Source organism: Macaca mulatta, chromosome 12 (assembly GCF_049350105.2).
Source record: "Macaca mulatta isolate MMU2019108-1 chromosome 12, T2T-MMU8v2.0, whole genome shotgun sequence".
Classification (NCBI taxonomy): domain Eukaryota; kingdom Metazoa; phylum Chordata; class Mammalia; order Primates; family Cercopithecidae; genus Macaca; species Macaca mulatta.
Genome location: NC_133417.1, coordinates 62067006 through 62085878, shown reverse-complemented (window position 1 = coordinate 62085878; position 18873 = coordinate 62067006).

The following is an 18873-nucleotide window of genomic DNA, read 5'->3' as shown; positions in this document are numbered from 1 at the left end:
TAAAATGATTATTTGAAATATGCTTGCACCAGTTTTCATGATTGTATTCAATGTTTAGTGAAACAATCAAATTAGAGCATATTTGTTCTACATAGTGTCATTATCACTGTAATGAATCACCAATAGTAGAAGAATGGAAAACTAGATGTGAATACAATGTTTCAAAATAACTTAAACCTAGTTTTTTGTCACTTGCACTTCCAGATAATTGAAAACCAGGAAAAGTTTCAAAGAAGGGCCACAAAGTCAGTTCTGGTCAAAAAATCCTGTCAGAAAAAGAAGTATTGAGAACAATTATTCTTAAAAATGAAGGTTGAGGTGCTTTCACCCTTTCCTTTTGAAGGTCACCATTGCTCTACAGCTGGAAGTGATTTTGCCCACTCTCTCCATCCCAGGGACATTCAGCAGTGTCTGGAGAACAATTTTGGTTGTCACAACTGTGTGGCTGGGGGATTTGCTACCAATATATAGTCTATAGAGAGGCCAGAGATGCTGCAAAACATCATATAATGTACACGACCGTCCCCCACAAAAAGGAAGTATTGATCCCCAAATGCCAATAATGCCAATGCTGAAAAACATTTATCTATAGTCTCTGATTATTTACTTGTCTTTAAAACAAAAGTGTCTGAGATTTGGCCTATAAAAATAGAGTATTTCCTACCAATTAAGAGCTACTTAACTTGTAGTTACCTAAACGTTTACCTGTAAACATTTGATAGACATTTCCCTCTTTTGGCTGTTTCAAAAATTTTAGTCCCAGAGGCAGGGAAAATGAAATAGATTGTACCATGGTTTTGTGTCATAAATTAAAGTCTCCTTTGGTAATATATATTTTTTGGCCAACCACCAAATATTTGAGATCTATGATGTCTACTATTCATAAAAAAGTATTATTAGCCCCATTTAACAGATAGAGAAAGTAAAATTAAGAAAGGTTAAGATACAATCTCAAGGTTAGCTGACCAACTAGTGCTACCAGCATTTTGAATATAGGTGTTATGGCAATGTTCAATTCCTGCTGTATCCTTCCATCAAGTACTTTGCATACTCAGGACAAACTATTTCAAAAATGTAATAATACAAAATAACGAGTTTTAAAATTTTTATGTGCCTGGTTTACAAAGAAAGGGCATGGATTTTTTCTATATTACTACCCTTATCTTTATATTAATATTTAAATAAGATCAGTTAACTTTTGAGGGACACAACAGAACATCTCATTATTCTGACAATTTGTGAGTAACAGGAAAGAAAACCTGTTTATCTTGTTTATCTTGACTTTGTTGTGTGAATTCTATCTCAGGATAACCAAATTATTGATGAAGAGAGAGATTTTTCTCATTTCTTTTTTTGTATGTATCTTTAAAAAAAAATCAGTAAACTTTATTTTTAGAGCGGTGTTAGGTGCACAGCAAAATTAAGTGAAAATACAGAGTTTCCTTATACCCCTGTCACCACACACCCACAGCGTCCCCCACTATCACCATCCCACACCAGAAGGGTACATTTGTTACAATTGATGAACCTACATTGACACATCAGTATCACCCAAAGTCCACAGTTTAAATTACGGTTCACTCTTGGTGTGGTACATTCTATGGTTTTGAACAACTGTATATTGACATGTATCCACCATTTCAGTATGATACAGAATAGTTTTACTGTCCTAAAAATCCTCTGTGCCATACCTATTTATGCCTTCCTTCCTCCAAAACCCTGGAAATCATTGATCATTAACTGTCTCCATAATCTTGCTCTTTCCAGAAAGTCATATAGTTGTAGTCATATACTATGTAACCTTTTAAGATTGGCTTCTTTCTCTTAGTAATATGCACTTAAATTTCCTCAATGTCTTTTCATGGCTTCATAACTATTTTTAGTAATAAATAATATCCTATTGTCTATATGTATCACAATTTATTTACCCATTCACTTAGGATATCTTGGATGCTTCCATGTTTTGGCAATTATGAATCAAGCTGCTATAAATATCCATGTGCAGACTTTTGGGTAGAAATACATTTCAATTCACTTGGGTAAATACCAAGGAGTATGATTGTTGGATTGTATGGTAAGAGTATGTTTAGTTTTGAAGAAACTTCCAAACAGTCTTCCAAAGTGGTTGCACCATTTTGCATTCCCATCAGCAATGAATGAGAACTCCTGTTACTTCACATCCATGCCAGTATTTGTTAGTGTCAGTATTTTGAGTTTTGGCCATTCTAATAGGTGTATATTTGTATCTTGTTTTAATGTGCAATTTTCTAATCACGTGTGCTATGGTTTGATTGTGTCCCCTTCAAAATTCAGGTGTTGCCAATGTGATAATACTAAGAAATGTGACCTTTAAGAGATGATTAGGCTGTGAGGGTTTCTTCCTTTCTAATGGGATTCAGGAGATTAAGGCCTGTATAAAACAGACTTCACAGGGCATTTGGATAGGTTGCTATCTTGACCTTCTGCCTCTGCTATGTGAAGATCCAGTAAGAGGCCTTCACCAGACACCAAATACTAGTGCCTTCTTGGACTTCTAGCCTTCACAACTGTGGGAAAATACGTTTCTGTTGTTTATAAATTACTCAGCTTGAGGTATTGTTATAGCATCACAAAATGGACTCAGACAACATGTGATGATGGACAATATTTCAGATGCTTATTTGCCGTTTGTATGTCTCCTTTCGTAAAGTGTCTGTTCAGGTGTTTTGTCCATTTGTTAATTGGGTTATTTCTTTCCTCGTTGAATTTTAAGAGTTCGTATATTTTGAATAACAGCCCTTTGTCAGATGTGTCTTTTGTAAATAGTTTCTCTTGGTTTGTGACTTGGCTTCTCATTCTCTTGACATTGTCTTTCACAAAGCAGAAGTATTTAATTTTTATGAAATCTAGTTTATCCATTATTTCTTTCATAAATTGTGCCTTTGGTGTTGTATCTAAAAAGTCATTGCCATAGCCAAAGTCATCTAAGTTTTCTCCTATGTTATCTTCTAGGAGTTTTATAGTTCTGCATTTTACATTTAGGCCTATGATGATCCATATTTGAATTAATTTCACCAATGCCACACTGTCTTGATTACTATAGCTTTATAGTAAATCTTGAAGTCAAGTAGTGTCAGTCTTCCAATTTTAATATTTTCCTTTAATACTGAGTTGGCTATTCTGGGTCTTTTACCTCCACATATAAAGTTTAGAATCAGTTTGCCAATATCCATAAAATCACTTGCTAGGGATTTGATTGGGATTATGTTGAATCTATAGATCAAGTTAGGAAGAATTGACCACTTTACAATATTGAGTTTTCCTATCTATGAACATGGAATGCCTCCACATTTATTTCTTTCATTAGAGTTTTATCATTTTCCTCATATAAATTTTGTACTATTTTGTGAGATTTATACCTCAGTATTTTAGTTTTTTGAGTGCTTATATAAATGGTAATATGTTTTTAATTTCAAATTCCATTTTTTATTGCTGATACGTAGAGAAATAATTGACTTTTATATGTTTAAATTTGTATCCCACAGCTTTGCTTTAATTGCATGCTAGTTCCAGAAATTTTTAGAATCATTTCAGATTTTCTGCATAGATGATTATGTCAAAAAGCTTTTTTCTTAAACTCTCTATATCTCTTATTACTTTTTTATTCTATTGCATTAGCAAGGACCTCCAATATGATGTTGGAAAACTGCAATGAGGAGAGATATCGTTACCTGTTTACTGATTTTAGAAGAAAAGCTTTGAGTTTCTCACTACTAAGTATGTTGTTATCTGTAGTTTTTTTTTTTTATTTTTGTAAATGTTCTTTATCAAATTGAGAAAGTTCCCTTCTATTTCTAATTTGCTGAGAGATTTTATCATGAATGGGTATTGGATTTTATTAAATGATTTTTGTGCATCTATTGATATGGTCATGCACTTTTTCTTATTTAGCCTATTGATGTAATTGATTATATTACTTGATTTAAATGTTGAACCAGCCTTGTATAGCAAATTCCTACTTGGTTGTAATGTATAATTCTTTTTATACATTGTTAAATCCAATTGCTAATATTTTTGAGGATTTTTGTATCTATATTCATGAGAGATATTTGTGTGCAGTTTTCTTTTCTTGTAATGTCTTTGTCTGGACTTTATGTTAGGTAATACTAGACGCATAGAATGAAGTAGGAAGTATTCCTACCTGTTTCTATCTTCTGGAGGAGATTGTAGAGAATGGACATACTTACATCCTTAAATATTTAATATAATTCACCAGTGAATTCATCTGGGCCTGGTGTTTTCTGTTTTGGAAGATTATTTATTATTGATTTAATTTCTTGAATAGAAATAGGCCTATTCAGAGAGTCTAGCTTTTATTTTGTGTGTTATGGTAAAATGTGTATTTCAAAGATTGGTCCATTTCATCTAGGTTATCAAATCTGTGTACATATAGTTGTATAGTTGTCTGTACATTTATTATCCTTTTAATGTCCTTAAGATTTGTAGTGATGCACCCTCTTTCATTCTGATATTAGTAATTTGAAAGTTTTTCTTAGTTAGCCTAGCTAGAGGCTCATCAATTTTATTAACCTTTTCAGAGAAACTGCTTTAGGTTTTGTTGATTTTCTCAACTGATTTCCTAGTTTCAATTTTATTTATTTATTTATTTTTGTTTCTTTACTTTTGCTGAATTTTAATTTTCTTTTCTCTTTAAAGCTTATGTGATTGTTTTTAGATTTTTCTTCTTTTGTAATGTATGTATTCAATGCTATAAATTTCCCTCTAAGCACTGATTTCTCTGCTTCCCACAAGTTTTGATAAATTGTATTTCTTTCCTTTCCTACTCTCTACCTTCTTTCCCTCCTTCCTTCCTCTGTTCTTCCTTTCTGTTTATAGACAGTCTCCCTCTGTCACCCAGACTGGAGTGCAGTGGTATGATCATAGCTTACTGCATCCTCGACCTCCCAAGTTCAAGTGATCCTCCTGTCTCAGCCTCCTTAGTAGCTGAGACTACAGGCACATAATATCATCCTTGGCTAATTTTTTCTTTTCTTTTTTTTGTGGAGATGGTGTCTTGCTGTGTTGCCTAGTCTGGTCTCAAACTCTTGGCTTTAAGCAGTCCTCCCATTTTGGCCTTCCAAAGCACTGGGATTATAGGCATGAGCTACAGCACTCAGCCAAGAAAATATATTTTCATTTGCATTTATTCCTAAATGTTTAAAATTTCTATTGAGGTTTCTTCTTTGATCCATGTGTTATTTAGAAGCGTGTTGTTTAATCTCTGATTATTTTAGAATTTTCCAGCTATATACCTGATATTGATTTTTAGTTTAATTCCATTGTGGTTTGAGAGCAGACATAATATGATTTATATTCTTTTAAATGTGCTTAGGTGTGTTTTTTTCATCTTTAATTTCCAAGATTGGAATATAATACGCATGTCATTTTGTTTTGCTTTTGTTTTTGTTTTTGTTTTTTCATTTATCTTCCTTAGTGTTCTGTGAGTTTTCCAGATCTATGATTTGATGTGTGCCATTACTTTGGTGGGAATTCTCTGTCATTATTACTTCAAATATTGCTTCTGTTTCTTTCTCTCTTTCTCCTCCTTCTTGTATTCCCATTATGTATATGTTACACCTTTCATAGTTGTCCCACAGTTTGTGAATATTCTGTTTATTTTTTCTTTCAGTCTTTTTTCTTTGCTTTTCAGTTTAGAAAGTTCCTATTGCCATATCCTCAAGCTCAGAGATTCTTTCCTTAGCTGTGTGCAGTCTATTAATGAGCCTATCAAAAGCATTCTTTATTTCTATTATGTTTTTTATCTCTAACACTTCTTTTAAATTAGTTCTTAGAATTCCATATCTCTGTTTACGTGATCTATTTTTGCATGTTGTCTACTTTTTGCCTTAAAACCCATAGCATATTAATCATATATATGTATATTTTTAAATTCCTAGTTTGCTAATTTCAACATTCCTGCTATAGCTGACTGATTCTGATGTTTATTCAGTCTCTTCAAATTGTGTTTTTAACCTTTTAGTATTTCTTGTTAAATTTCATTTTAAGGTGGATTTGATATACTAAGTAATACAAATTGATAAATAGGTCTTTAGTAATGTACTGTAAGGTGTAGGCAGAGGGAAGCATTCTGTAGTCCTATAGTTAGGTCTCTGTCTTCTGGTAAGCCTATGCCCCTGAACTGTAAACTTCACCAGTGCTTCTTAGACCCTGCTCTCGGATCCAGCCCCACCCCTCCCACCCCCCCTACCCCGCCACCCCCCCTTTGATGTAACAGAATGGCTACAGTTACTTGGAGTTGGCTATTTCCCTTCCTCCAGGTAGGTTAGGCTCTAATAAACCCCCTGTAGTTAGACTCTGGTAGAATAGTTTCTTCTGATGCCAGGCCTTGTCAAGAACAGAATATTCTTGTTTATCTCAAAATGGTTTGTTTTCTCCTTTCCCTGTTGGAAGCATCAGGGGACTTTTCTTAAATATTTACTGTAAGGACCTGGTAGGGCTCCTGGAGGTAAAATTTACAGAAGTGTAGGAGCCTTCTATGACTTGGTTCTCTAGGATTTTTAACTCTCTGAGTTGTCAACACTAAGCCTCCAGTGCCAAGAGAAGTCCTTTAACTTTTTAATTTCTTTTTGTCATGTAACAAAATTTTGAGAATTTACTTATTCTTAAAAATAAGTCAGATATTATGAGAGATTTTAGAAGAAGGAGGACCCAAAATTCAGGTTACCAGAGAAGAATGAAGCTTCACACATAAATATGTTCACAAATATTTTAACTCAAGAGGTAAGTAAGAACACATTAATATATCAGAAGCGAACTGGGGAGCAGGTAGTATAGCAATTGGGCATGAGTATCAACTGGAATTGAAGAGAACTGGATTTGAATCATGATCTGCTTTTAATTTTCTATAATACTTAAGGAAAATCAACTACTTGGATTATTCAGCTTCCTTAGCTGTATAATATGAATGATCAGAGGTGTGTTGGAGCCTACTCCCACTGGCTTACAACAGCAAATTGTTAAATTTTAAGGAATTTGGGAATCCAATTATTAAAAACTAATTATTAAAAATTAAATTATATAAACTTTTGGGTAAGTAAATTATGTTAAAACCAAAGGAGGCCGGGCGCGGTGGCTCAAGCCTGTAATCCCAGCACTTTGGGAGGCCGAGGCGGGCGGATCACAAGGTCAGGAGATCGAGACCACAGTGAAACCCCGTCTCTACTAAAAATACAAAAAATTAGCCGGGCGCGGTGGCGGGCGCCTGTAGTCCCAGCTACTCAGGAGGCTGAGGCAGGAGAATGGCGGGAACCCGGGAGGTGGAGCTTGCAGTGAGCCGAGATCGCGCCACTGCACTCCAGCCTGGGCAACAGCGTGAGACTCCGTCTCAAAAAAAAAAACAAAAAACCAAAGGAAATATATGCTCAAAACTCACTTCCTAATTGTTTTGCTAGATTCTACTACTACCTATGCTTTTGAGATTATTTACATCAGTGATATCTAAAGGTTGAAAATAATTAATAATAATGTATTGCATACCAATTGGCAAACAGTATAAATTGGATTGGGCTTAATTTATACTATTGTTGATTTTTATATTTAAGAATGTGATGATGAACATTAGTATTGCAGATTAAACCTAAAAGTTTAATGTGTTTGTAACTTACATTGTAACACAAAAATTGAGAAAATATTTTTCTATTTGAAAATAATGATGTGATTCAGCAAAATAATCACTCATTCATTGATTAATGAAAGAAGCCCACCATATGTCTTCTTTTTTTTTCACTTTCACTTTACTCATTAACCTTAAGCAAACGTGAACTTCCATTTGTGTTAAAATTATACTTGCTTCTCAGTTGTGACCATGGGTTGGCTATAGATACAAGTCATGGATGAAATTCAGTGAAAGCATTCTGTGAAAATCAGTTGGCTATAGAAAGGGTCCTGCGTATTTGTCACTGTTTCAACATGATAAAACACCTAGGGCATCCAACACAATTTCTGCTACATGAATGGTTATTGTTAATGTGACTTTTAAGTATTTGTGTGTAGTGAAGGAGTAATTAAAGAGTAGAGTTTGATTTATAAGGAAAAGTTTTAGAGTAGGTGTGTTTTGTAATAGTTTTTGAAGTTGGGTTGTAAATTGAGATAATCTAAGGCTGAAAGCTAAAATGAAGATAGTTTATTGATGTTCAATTTTGTACATCTTTGTTTAATTATTGTGCCCATTTTCTTTAGCTTACATAGGCTAGTTTTCTTCACTAGAATCACAGGGAGTTTTTTAAAAAACATACCAATTATTGGAAGTCATAACATATCTACTAAATCAGAATCTCTTGGCATTTGAAATGCATTCCTTGCAATCCCAGTGCAGTCAGTACAGCTATGCCTGTGGACTGGGATTTGGAAACCACTAGAAAAATAGAGGAGGACCCGGAGTTTTTCTTCAAATTCTGCTCTGCTTTTTCCTGGCTCTGTGAACTGGGGCAAGTTACCTGACCTTTTTGTACTTTAGTTATCCCATCTCTAAAGTGGGAGCAATAATACGATAGTAATGAAGTTGTGATATTTAAGAAGATGGATGATATTCAGTACTGTCAAACAGAGAAAGAAATCCTATGGTTATATATAACATATTTCTTTTTTTTTTCAAATTCTGTAAGCCTATCTGTTGATACTTAAATAATTCTTACCTCGTATACAAATAGTAATTTCTTAAAAACTTTATTTGTATTAATTCTATGAGAAAAACTGCTACTTCCTACTGGACAAATAACTGACATTTCAATTTAAAATGATCAGCAGGCAATGTTTCACTAATAAAACACAAAGACTAAATTTTCTGTTTATTAAAACTAAATTCTATTTTTATTTCAACTTTGATTAAGGAATCTCACATAGTTATTATGTACTGGGATTTTTGTTTGGAATCAGATCTGTATACAAATGTATTAAAATATATATTCAACCCTAAATTGTATTAAGTCACTTGGCCATCTGTTTTAGAGAAATATACCAAGTGCTTAGAATTAATCTTGACAAACATTTCATAAAAAGTATGTGTGAAAAAAATGTGCCTCAGAAGAGCTTGCGCCGAAGTACTTTCTTGTTATGCCACAAGATGGTGCTTTTGCACTCTGTATATCCATGGAGAAAGTAATGTCTTTAAAATGGTTGACAAAAGACTTGAATTTTAGAAGAATCGTTAGAGTTCAAAGTGCTTACCATTTCCAAAAAACCCTCCCACTACACTGTTGAGTAGAAATGTTAATATGAAGGTGACAATGAAGAGAATTTTTTTAATCTATAGGGACAATTTGATATGTTTTTAGGCTGGGTTGTGGCTGTCAGTATTATTTCTATACATAACTGAGGAAAATTCCTCCAAGTAACCAACATCTGTATAATCTCTGACATATTATCATATTTATTATGACACCAAAACTGGAGCTTGTGAAATGCTAGTCACAGCAAATTCTCTTAATGCAGTTGGGTCCAAATGTGAGGAGAAGGTAAAGAGAGTCCTCTAAAAATATATTTGAAATGCTGTGCTTTATTCCTAAGATTACTTATTTCCTTTTGCACGTATGCCGTTGTTTTATTCTTTTGCTCTTTATTCTAAAAAGACTGCTTGGCTTGTGCCCTATTAAGATTTCATGGAATCTTAAGTTTTGGGAGTTGAAGAGTCTGTATGTATCTTTCACTCAACCTCTTAGCCAAAGAAGGCATTCTTTGTATACCATCTCTTGATCATCCAACTGTTGTTCCATCAATAGGGGCCTTTCTGTGCTGGCTTTTTTTTCTTTCTTTTTGCCAAAGCCTCTGTCATTAAAACTAGTGGAGAGCTTATTTATTTATGTTTTTAATTTGCTAACTTGTTTTCAGACTGTATTGACTTAAAAGCATTCCATGAGGATAAAATATCTTACAGTTTTACTATATCTTGCCTTTCAAAATGTAAGCTAGGAGCAAATTATATTTGAAAAAAGAATCATTATTTACCTGCCTTATAGGGTTTCTGGAGATACCGTATCCCAACATTTTTAAAGAAGCTTTCAGGAAACTAGCTACTGTTATGAAACAATTCAGAGTTTTTACCCACAAATAACTATCTGTGCTTTCAACTAACACAGAAATTTCAACCTCAGACCCCTTAGAAGTTTCTTGTTGCACCTGACCAGCCTTTTGCCTGGTGTCTCTCAGTGATAGTGCACAAGAATGAATGCTGTCTATATGAAGCATAGTCTTTTTTTCCATTCAAGTAGAATCATTATTGTATATTCTGAAACTAAAGTTTTCACAACATTTATAACTTCTTGCCTTTGTGTATGAATGGGGATGTGAGTTGAAGGGAAGTGAAGCAGAAGGCAGAGGGGATGGATATGGGGTTATCCAATTTCCATGGAGGCAGCAAGGCGACACCTTCACAACGGACTCACCTTCTTTAAGCAGCTCCCTGTCGAAAGCAACTACTTAAAGCTTCCCAAGGTCTCCAGAACAATTTTATTTGACCTTTTGTTAAAGACCGCCTCTACTAAGGAACTGATTATTCTGTTCCCAAGGGTGGAAAGTTGAGTCAGGTTTTACTACACAGTATATTAAAATTGTGTCTACTCATGTGGTTTCTGCGTAGTACCATGGAATACTTGATAATCTAAAAATGGAAGAGGAGAACACACAGCCATATTGCCTGACCTAAGGATGAAGTTACCTTGGTATGACTGCCACTATCTTGAGTATCATTTCTCTCAAAGATAAGAATTTAACAGTAAGAGCCCTCCTGTGTACTCTGGGACTAGGACTGAAGCATCTATGACAATGGGGTGATTTATGGTGGAGTTATGAGAGGAAACTTTGATGTGATCTGCGTCTATCTTGGTTAGCAATGCCTGCGGTGCATAAACTCCTTAGGGCTACATGGCAATGGGAGGGATGCCTTCATGCCCAGTTGCTCAGGACTACTTGGCACACATTTCTGAGGTAAAAACAATTCATGTGACTTTGCCAAGTCTGCCATGCTCATTGTCCTGTCAAAATTGAGAAGGGAATATCTATCATGCTGTACAGTACGTTTGATGGATATCATGATATATTTTTATGGGAAAGTGTACTGTACTCCTCATGATCATATGAGGCATTTTGATAAAAGGGTGAGAGAGTAATTCTGAAGACTGTACCACCTACACCTACATATTTAAGCTTTATGAGACTCCAGTGGGACTCTGAGCTAGAAAGCATCTGACCTAGTTGAATTTTTAATGCTTTTCTTAAAATGAAAGTCTGCATCATGATTCTGCTTACCTGTTTTCTTTCTTCTTCAAATTACTTAAAGTGACCCATTTCATGGTTGGCATAACTTAAGGATGCCTACTATGTAGGAAGGTATTGAATTACATTCCTTGTCCATTTTAAAATATGGAGGAGAATGCATTTCCAGGTAATGCTTCTTACCCATTGCTAACTTAGGTAGATTAACCAATTATCAGTCACTTGGTTCACAAGTATTTTTAACACGACCAAAGGTAATAGTGTCAAAGGAAGAGGACAACCAACACCTAAGAAATCTCTCCTCTTGCCAAGAATTGGGATAAATGATAAGAAGTTGTCCTTGTGTTTTGATGCCATAGACAGGATTAAAATCATGCTGAACAAGGCAGGGTAGTATGTTGAATCAATCCATCACTTGGGCACATCTGAGTGTAGTATGAGGATTCAGTATGAAGGAAAGAAAAAGCTGACCTGGAAGTCTGGGTCTGAGTGTGGGATGCAGGGAGGACAGCTGGATATTCCCACAGGCAAGAAAATGCGATACTGATGGCTCATCACCTGACTGGGGCATCTTTCAAGTTCTATGCAAAATGTAGCCACTGGTAGCTTTTAAATAATGAATTGCGGCCATTGACATCAATTCCAATGGCAATTTCTTCTAACATCTGACTAAGTTTGTCAGAGGATAATTATTTACCATTCTGATGAGACCAGGCAGTCTGCTAATTAATTCTTCAATGGGATGCTTGCCATCCTTGTTGTTCCTTAATACTGCATGCTGAGGGTTGTGCATAAACGGGATTGGCACAGGGCCTACCATAATGATTATACAGGTTGAAAGCCTGGTGCCAAGTGTTATTTAATTCAGTTTCCCTGAGGTCAAGGAGGGAGGACTTCTGCTGTGCCATGTATTTACAATTTTTGGAAAAAGAGTAGGTGAAAATGTCTACCTCAGACAGTTTTAAATATTTCTATCTCAGTGAATATTGAAAAAAATAATTAGGACTAGGTGGAAATGTATTAAAAATCTGAAAATTAGTGTTAAGTACATTAGACTGAGAAGTTGGTAACATATTAATATTTTTAATCAGTAAACATAATCACAAGACAATTTATCTGTGATTCTTCTGAGGCAAGGACATAGGGATCAAGCAAATGAAGTGGAAGGTCATAACACCTGACTAATAATGAAAATAAATGAGAGCTCAGGTTAACATTTTAGACAAGTCTTTCTTAAAAGATGGGACTGGAACAGATTAGACTTGCCTACTAGCACAGGACTAATTAAAATATGTTTAATTGATAAAGATTGTTGATTAGTTATGTTTTCTTGTAACCTCTGCTAGAAATCTCAGATCTGAAGTTATACTATTCAGTTTCTATACACTGCTTTTTTAAAAAAATATTCCAACTTATATTATTTTATGTTAAACTACATCAGAGGATGCCAGTTATGAGCAATATTTCACTTAGGACAGACACCCAATTAAGTTGACCTTGTCATTAGGAGAATCATGTGTTTCATTGCTGAATTTAAAGCTTTGATAATCATTTTAATGGTGCTTCAAAATGACCAGAAATCCCTAGCAATAGGGATTACAAATTCTCACATTTCCCCAGGCAAATATAGGACAAGACAGGCCACCTAGTCATGTTCCAAAAGGCTTTTTCCCTTCTTTATCAGATAAGTATTTATGGCAGACAAGCTACCTCTAGGCTTTATCGATGATGATGATAAACCGAGAAGGAATGACAGCTGAAGGAGAGAGGAAAAACACGAAGGCGAGCAGGAAACCTCTACCAGGGCATCAGTGTGCATCAGCAGCTCCACAAAGCATCCACGGGAATGTGGGGGTGGGGAGGTGACAAGGAGTGTGTGTGGACTGACTCACTCAGCAACAATACAGTTTTAAAAATCCCAGGAATTTGAAGAAAATGAAAGAACTCTTAAATCCCACATCTGATATTTTCTGAAAATTGATCCATTGTTTTATTCCAGATAGTTCATGGGCATTATTATCCCCTCCATCTTTGGAATATCATAATTTTTGAGCATTACTAAGATAAAACGAATATGGTCATGTAGTACAAGGACTCAGGCAGTGCCTGTCTTCCAGGGAACGCCAAGGCCTTTGCAAATGCTTTCTTCCTCTGCTATGCTCTCCCAAGACTAGGAAGACTCTCAAAACAGTTGTTGGGTTGTTTCCTAATTATCTTAGATGCCTTCAAGAAGATTACTTTCTGCAACTAAGACTTGTCTGAACTAACCTCATTTCCCATCCACTAAGGCAGAAGCTGAAACTTTCATTCTGCTTCAACTCAAGAATAATTTAATATCATATTTGTAGTTTCATCATTTTTTTTAAAGTATGTTTCTGGTATATTTTCTGAACAGACCTGAAAAGGAGGCAAGGTGCAAGGGCTTTCAGTTCTTGATTTTCATAGTAGGTGTATGGCAAATGGAGTTCTCACTGATGTGCTAATGCGGGCTTTTTGTACTTCTGTTTTCCGTAAGAACTACAGACACTGTGACCTATGTACTCTTTTTGATATGTATAATTTCTTTATGCTTATTTCCCAAACCAAATCAAAATCCTGCTTACACTGATGACCGGAAACTTGTATGTCTTAACTGTACACTTCTTGAGAAAGACAAGCCAACGAGGTACTTGGGAGGCATGCACACACCATTGCTATTTCTTCTTTCGCAAATAGACACTTTCAGGTGTTCCATACCCTTCTTAAAGTAACATCCTCCATCCGTATTAATCAGCAAAATTGTCTCTGTTGACCACCCTCCAACATGCCATGTTAAAATTCCATTTCATAGGTGTCAATAGTGAAGGCAACACCATTATTCTTACTCAATGTGTTCTCTACATTTATATTTTACTCGTGTGTTGTTGAGTGAATCCTTAAGCATCACAGTACAGCACCAGTGGTCTCCAAACTGATTTTAATCATAAACTCCATTGCCAGTAAATCTTTTCAGCATGTGTTTGCCTTACAAACTGTGAATATTTGTTTACTAGATTATATGCATACAGGACTACACTATGTATTTCTTTTATAATTATATAGTATATTAACAATTTAGTAATAGCACAGTAGTAGTAAAAACAATAAAGTATATCAAAACTAGTATGTTTATGTAGACTAGAGAAACCTAGTATCTAATATATTATAAAATACTATCATTTATTTACTTTGTAACACATACACAAGATGGGAAACAAAGAGTATGATATAATAAAGCCAATGTAAATATAAGTACAAGGTTAATTATTTTCTTTCCAAACCTAATTGGCTGTCTTGCACAATACCCTGGGGTTCATGCATCACCTTTGCCAAATGCTGTCATATTCTAGCAGAGACCATAAACGGAATTATTATCACAACAAAAATATAATTTAAAATTATTTTATATCCATCTTTAGAACACATATTATGTAACTCACTGAATTATTCTTCGGCTTCACTTAGTAGTTCTTAAGATAATATAATAATAAAAGTAATTTGCATCTCCTGAAGGGATATTTGCATGGTAGTGAACATAATATCTTGAGTAGTTATGAAAAACTGGCCTGAGATTTAAAATTTTCTCTGAATACACTAAAAAGTAAATAATAAACAAGTGGTTCTGTGACTTTTTGGGGAATAAAACAAGATATAAAGACTAACACATCTCCTTAAGGTGCATGGAGAGAGGCGAAGACCAAAGCAGGAACAGAAAATAGGTCCCTCAGCCTGTGTTCTGAAACAATCACCTTGGTGGTACCTTGATACTTTAGAATTTGTAATTTTTACAATGAAAGGATACACTTTTTTCTTGTGCATGTGTAAAGTGATTTTTTAATAGTATGATAATGTCACTGTTAAAGTCATTAGTTGTAGCCATCTATATAATTCTCATATGCCCAGAATTGTTCTCTTTTGGATAATCTTTCGTTAAAAAATATATAGTTAATAATGAGAATACAGACTTGTTTTTCTAGTTGGAGTTTTCAGACTTCTTAATTGGCACAGAATTTTAATCAATCTGGTAAGTCAATGTTGACTGATAGTATTAAAACTTTTTTAGTATTACCTATATCTTGAGCAGGTATACATTGCCTTCCAAATATTCTTGCAAAAGGCTATTTATCTTGTTAATTCATGTTCCTAAAAAATAGTTTTTTGGTTTTTACCATCTTATTTTACAAATATAGTTGATTCTCTTGAGAATTTGTTGAAAACCATGGACTTTCTCCCTGTGAAAATGCACATATTTACAAAATGACACTAGGTTAAAGCCTAAGTAAAACTTACTATTTTCCTGTGAACTTTATATATGGAATTGTAGATGTGCTTCAGAGGTAGCAGTTTAAAACAGCAAAATAAGGAAACAGTGAGGAGTGGAGTTAAATAACAGACAGTCTTCCCCTATGATGACTGACAATTTTTTTTTTTTGAAATGGAGTCTCACTCTCTCACTCTTGTCACCCAGGCTGGAGTGTAGTAGCACAATCTCGGCTCACTGCAACCTCTGCTTCCTGGGTTCAAGCAATTCTCCTGCCTCAGCCTCCTGAGTAGCTGGGATTACAGGAGTCTGCCACCACACCCGGCTAATTTTTGTATTTTTTTAGTAGAGGCGGGGTTTCACCATGTTGGCCAGGCTGGTCTTGAACTCCTGACCTCAGGTGATCCGCCCACCTCGGCCTCCCAAAGTGTTGGAATTACAGGTGTGAGTCACCACGCCCGGCTGACTATTTCAATCTTTGTGGATGGTTATGTCGGTGAGAGTGATGAGAGAATTTCCAAAACCATGAGGTTGATTTTAGAAGCAGGTGGATAAAAGCTGGACTCTAAGGCTCAGACATCTCTAATGGTCTGTCAAGAGTATTTGCCATGGTGATAAAGAAATAGATGGTCCACGAGGTTTGGGAGCTGGGGGTCAGAAACAAAGCATGTGAGAATGGAGGTCAAAGAGTTAGCACAATTGGGAGAGAGGAAGGAAAATTCTTTATGAATCAGGAATTAGGAATAGCCCATGAACTATAAAGAGACTTATTTGCGAAACCATGTGAAAGATTGATCTAAGGGTAGGTCAGTTTGAGAAGGAAAACCTTCCTCCTTGGTCTGACTGAGCCTAAAGGAATTTTCCTCACTTAAAAATATCAGTCCTGACAGGAATTGTGGACTTTACAGGGCAATATTGAATTTGAATTTTACTAAATTGATAGAGAATGCTTTGGAATTACATTATCTTAAATACTTAGAGTCAATGTCTAAATTCCTTGCACCTCTATTGTAAATTACTTTAATGCTTTACTTATTTTACTGAGTCTCCTAGATCAATTCATTGTACATTATTCTGCCACATTCTGGGAACAATTTGTAGACACTGAATGCTTTCAAATCCTTTCCTGCCCAAGGACTTTGTGCTTGCGCTTTTCTCTGTACTCTGCTTTTCTATGATATTTATGAGGCCCTCTCTCTATTCTCCTCAGGTGTTTACCTAAATGATATGTTCTCTGTGAGGTAACCACCCTATTTGAGGTTACAGCCTTCCTCTAAGATTCCCTGTCCCCTTTCTTTACATTGTAATTTCTCTCATCATTTATCATGATGCAACAAAAACTATGTCTTTTTTATTTTTCATGTTTGTTTTCTGTCTCCTCCCAATATAACATAATTCTATGATGGAAGAGTGTATGTCTGTGGTTTGCTGCTGTTTCTCAAGTGTCTGGAATAATGCACATAAACAGGCATTTGATAAATACTTAGCAAACAAATAAATGAAAAATGGAAATAAGTACTTTCATTTATTCATCCAACAAACATATATACAGTGCCTCCTGAGTATAGATCACCATAGTGGTCACTTGAGATATGATAGTGAATAAAAAGGACCTAGTCTCTTCTCTGAAGGAACTTACAGTGTATCCAGGACACAGGCCCATAAGTAAATAAATATAACATGATATAAATGCCATAAAATACTGAGAGACTGCAGAAGAGGGAGCTGTTAACTCTTCCTGGAGTAGTCAGGGAAGACTTTGCAGAGAGGTTGACCTTTGAAATGCATCCGTAAGAATGAGTAGGAATTCACTAGGGAAAGAAGGGCTGGAAAGATAGAACGGGTTTCATTTAGCTTGCATGGATATGCAGTTACAGTGAAAGAGACTGCTTCTGGGGCAGTGTTTTCAGGCATGTGAATATAAATGGGAAGAACGTGTGACCGTCAGCCCTTTCTGCACTGTACCTCTGAAGATCACTCTTGGCTAGCAGCATTAACTGCTGGGTACAATATTTCTATCTTTGTGGGCCTCTGCCTCAGCCAGTATGATGCTTTTGCTTGGAAAAAGCCACCTCATTCTCTGATTGTTTTATGCCAAGTTGGTGTGTTGCCTGTGATTGTTTCCCAGCGTTCCACAGCTTGAAGTTTGCTTTAGTGTATCCTTATGGTGTTTCTTATGCCTGCCCTGCTTGCAGGCTACATATGTTGTACCATTTTACACTTGGAGACCTTCCAAAATGCGTGAGAGAGAATGAGACCAAAGTGGTTGCCTTTAACCAGAGGGGGTAGACAGGCAAAGAATCCTGGATTCCTAGAATCAAAGAGTTGAAACAGCCTTGAGAAGTCAACAAGACAATTTTCTGGATGCTTGGCAGGACTGCAGAAAAGGTTTTCCAGGAATACTACTAATATTTGTTCATAGATATTACTAAATGAACTTTTAAATTAATTCTAAATAACAATTGACTTAAAATTTAAGCAGCAAATGCACAGACCTTATTTTCTCAGACTAATAAAAGTTTTCATTTTGGGTGATGTATTTATTCATGCAAATGATAGATAGTATGATGTTTAAAAAATGAAATAAATATAATAGTGGCCTTCCATTTCCTGGCATATGTAACTAAAACTATTAAGAAACTAAAACCTTCACTCTTTTATAAAACATGATGTTTGGAAGGAATTCGTCTTTGAGAGGTCTATTATTGAAATAGAATTCTTTTTTCCTCATATTGATACTGATCTTTCAGAGTGATGCAAATTGTTGGTACTGGTTAGAAGGTAACCTTTTGTAAAGTGATTACATCTAAGTTTGTAATTGGGGCCTTATGAAACTCAAAACTCTCAAGAAGAATCACTCTCAAGGAGTACAAATCTATGAATATAATGGTAGACAAAAATTATTGGAGACTATTCAAGACATGGGTCGTTCAAGAAATATAGTAGGTATTATGACATACCACAAAACTACAGGCATGATTTATTGTTTCAAAGAGATTGGGGAGATTATATATACCATGCTAATGGGGAGATTACACATCTGAGAAGGGTGCATGGTATATGCTCAACATTCTGAATAGCATTGCAATGACAGTATTGTTGAGCGTTTTGAGCAAGTGATACCTTGGCATGTGCTCCAGACATTTAGTGGTTGGGGAAATTGCTGTGAGATAAAGTGGATAGAGGGGATACTCATAGTGGATATAGAACCTGAGATGTTTTTGAAGGATAGGCTTTGCATGGATAAGGAGAAACAGCAAGGACACCATGGACTAGGAACAAAAAACCACACACAAGTAAATGTGTAAAGATGGTCAAGGGTAGAA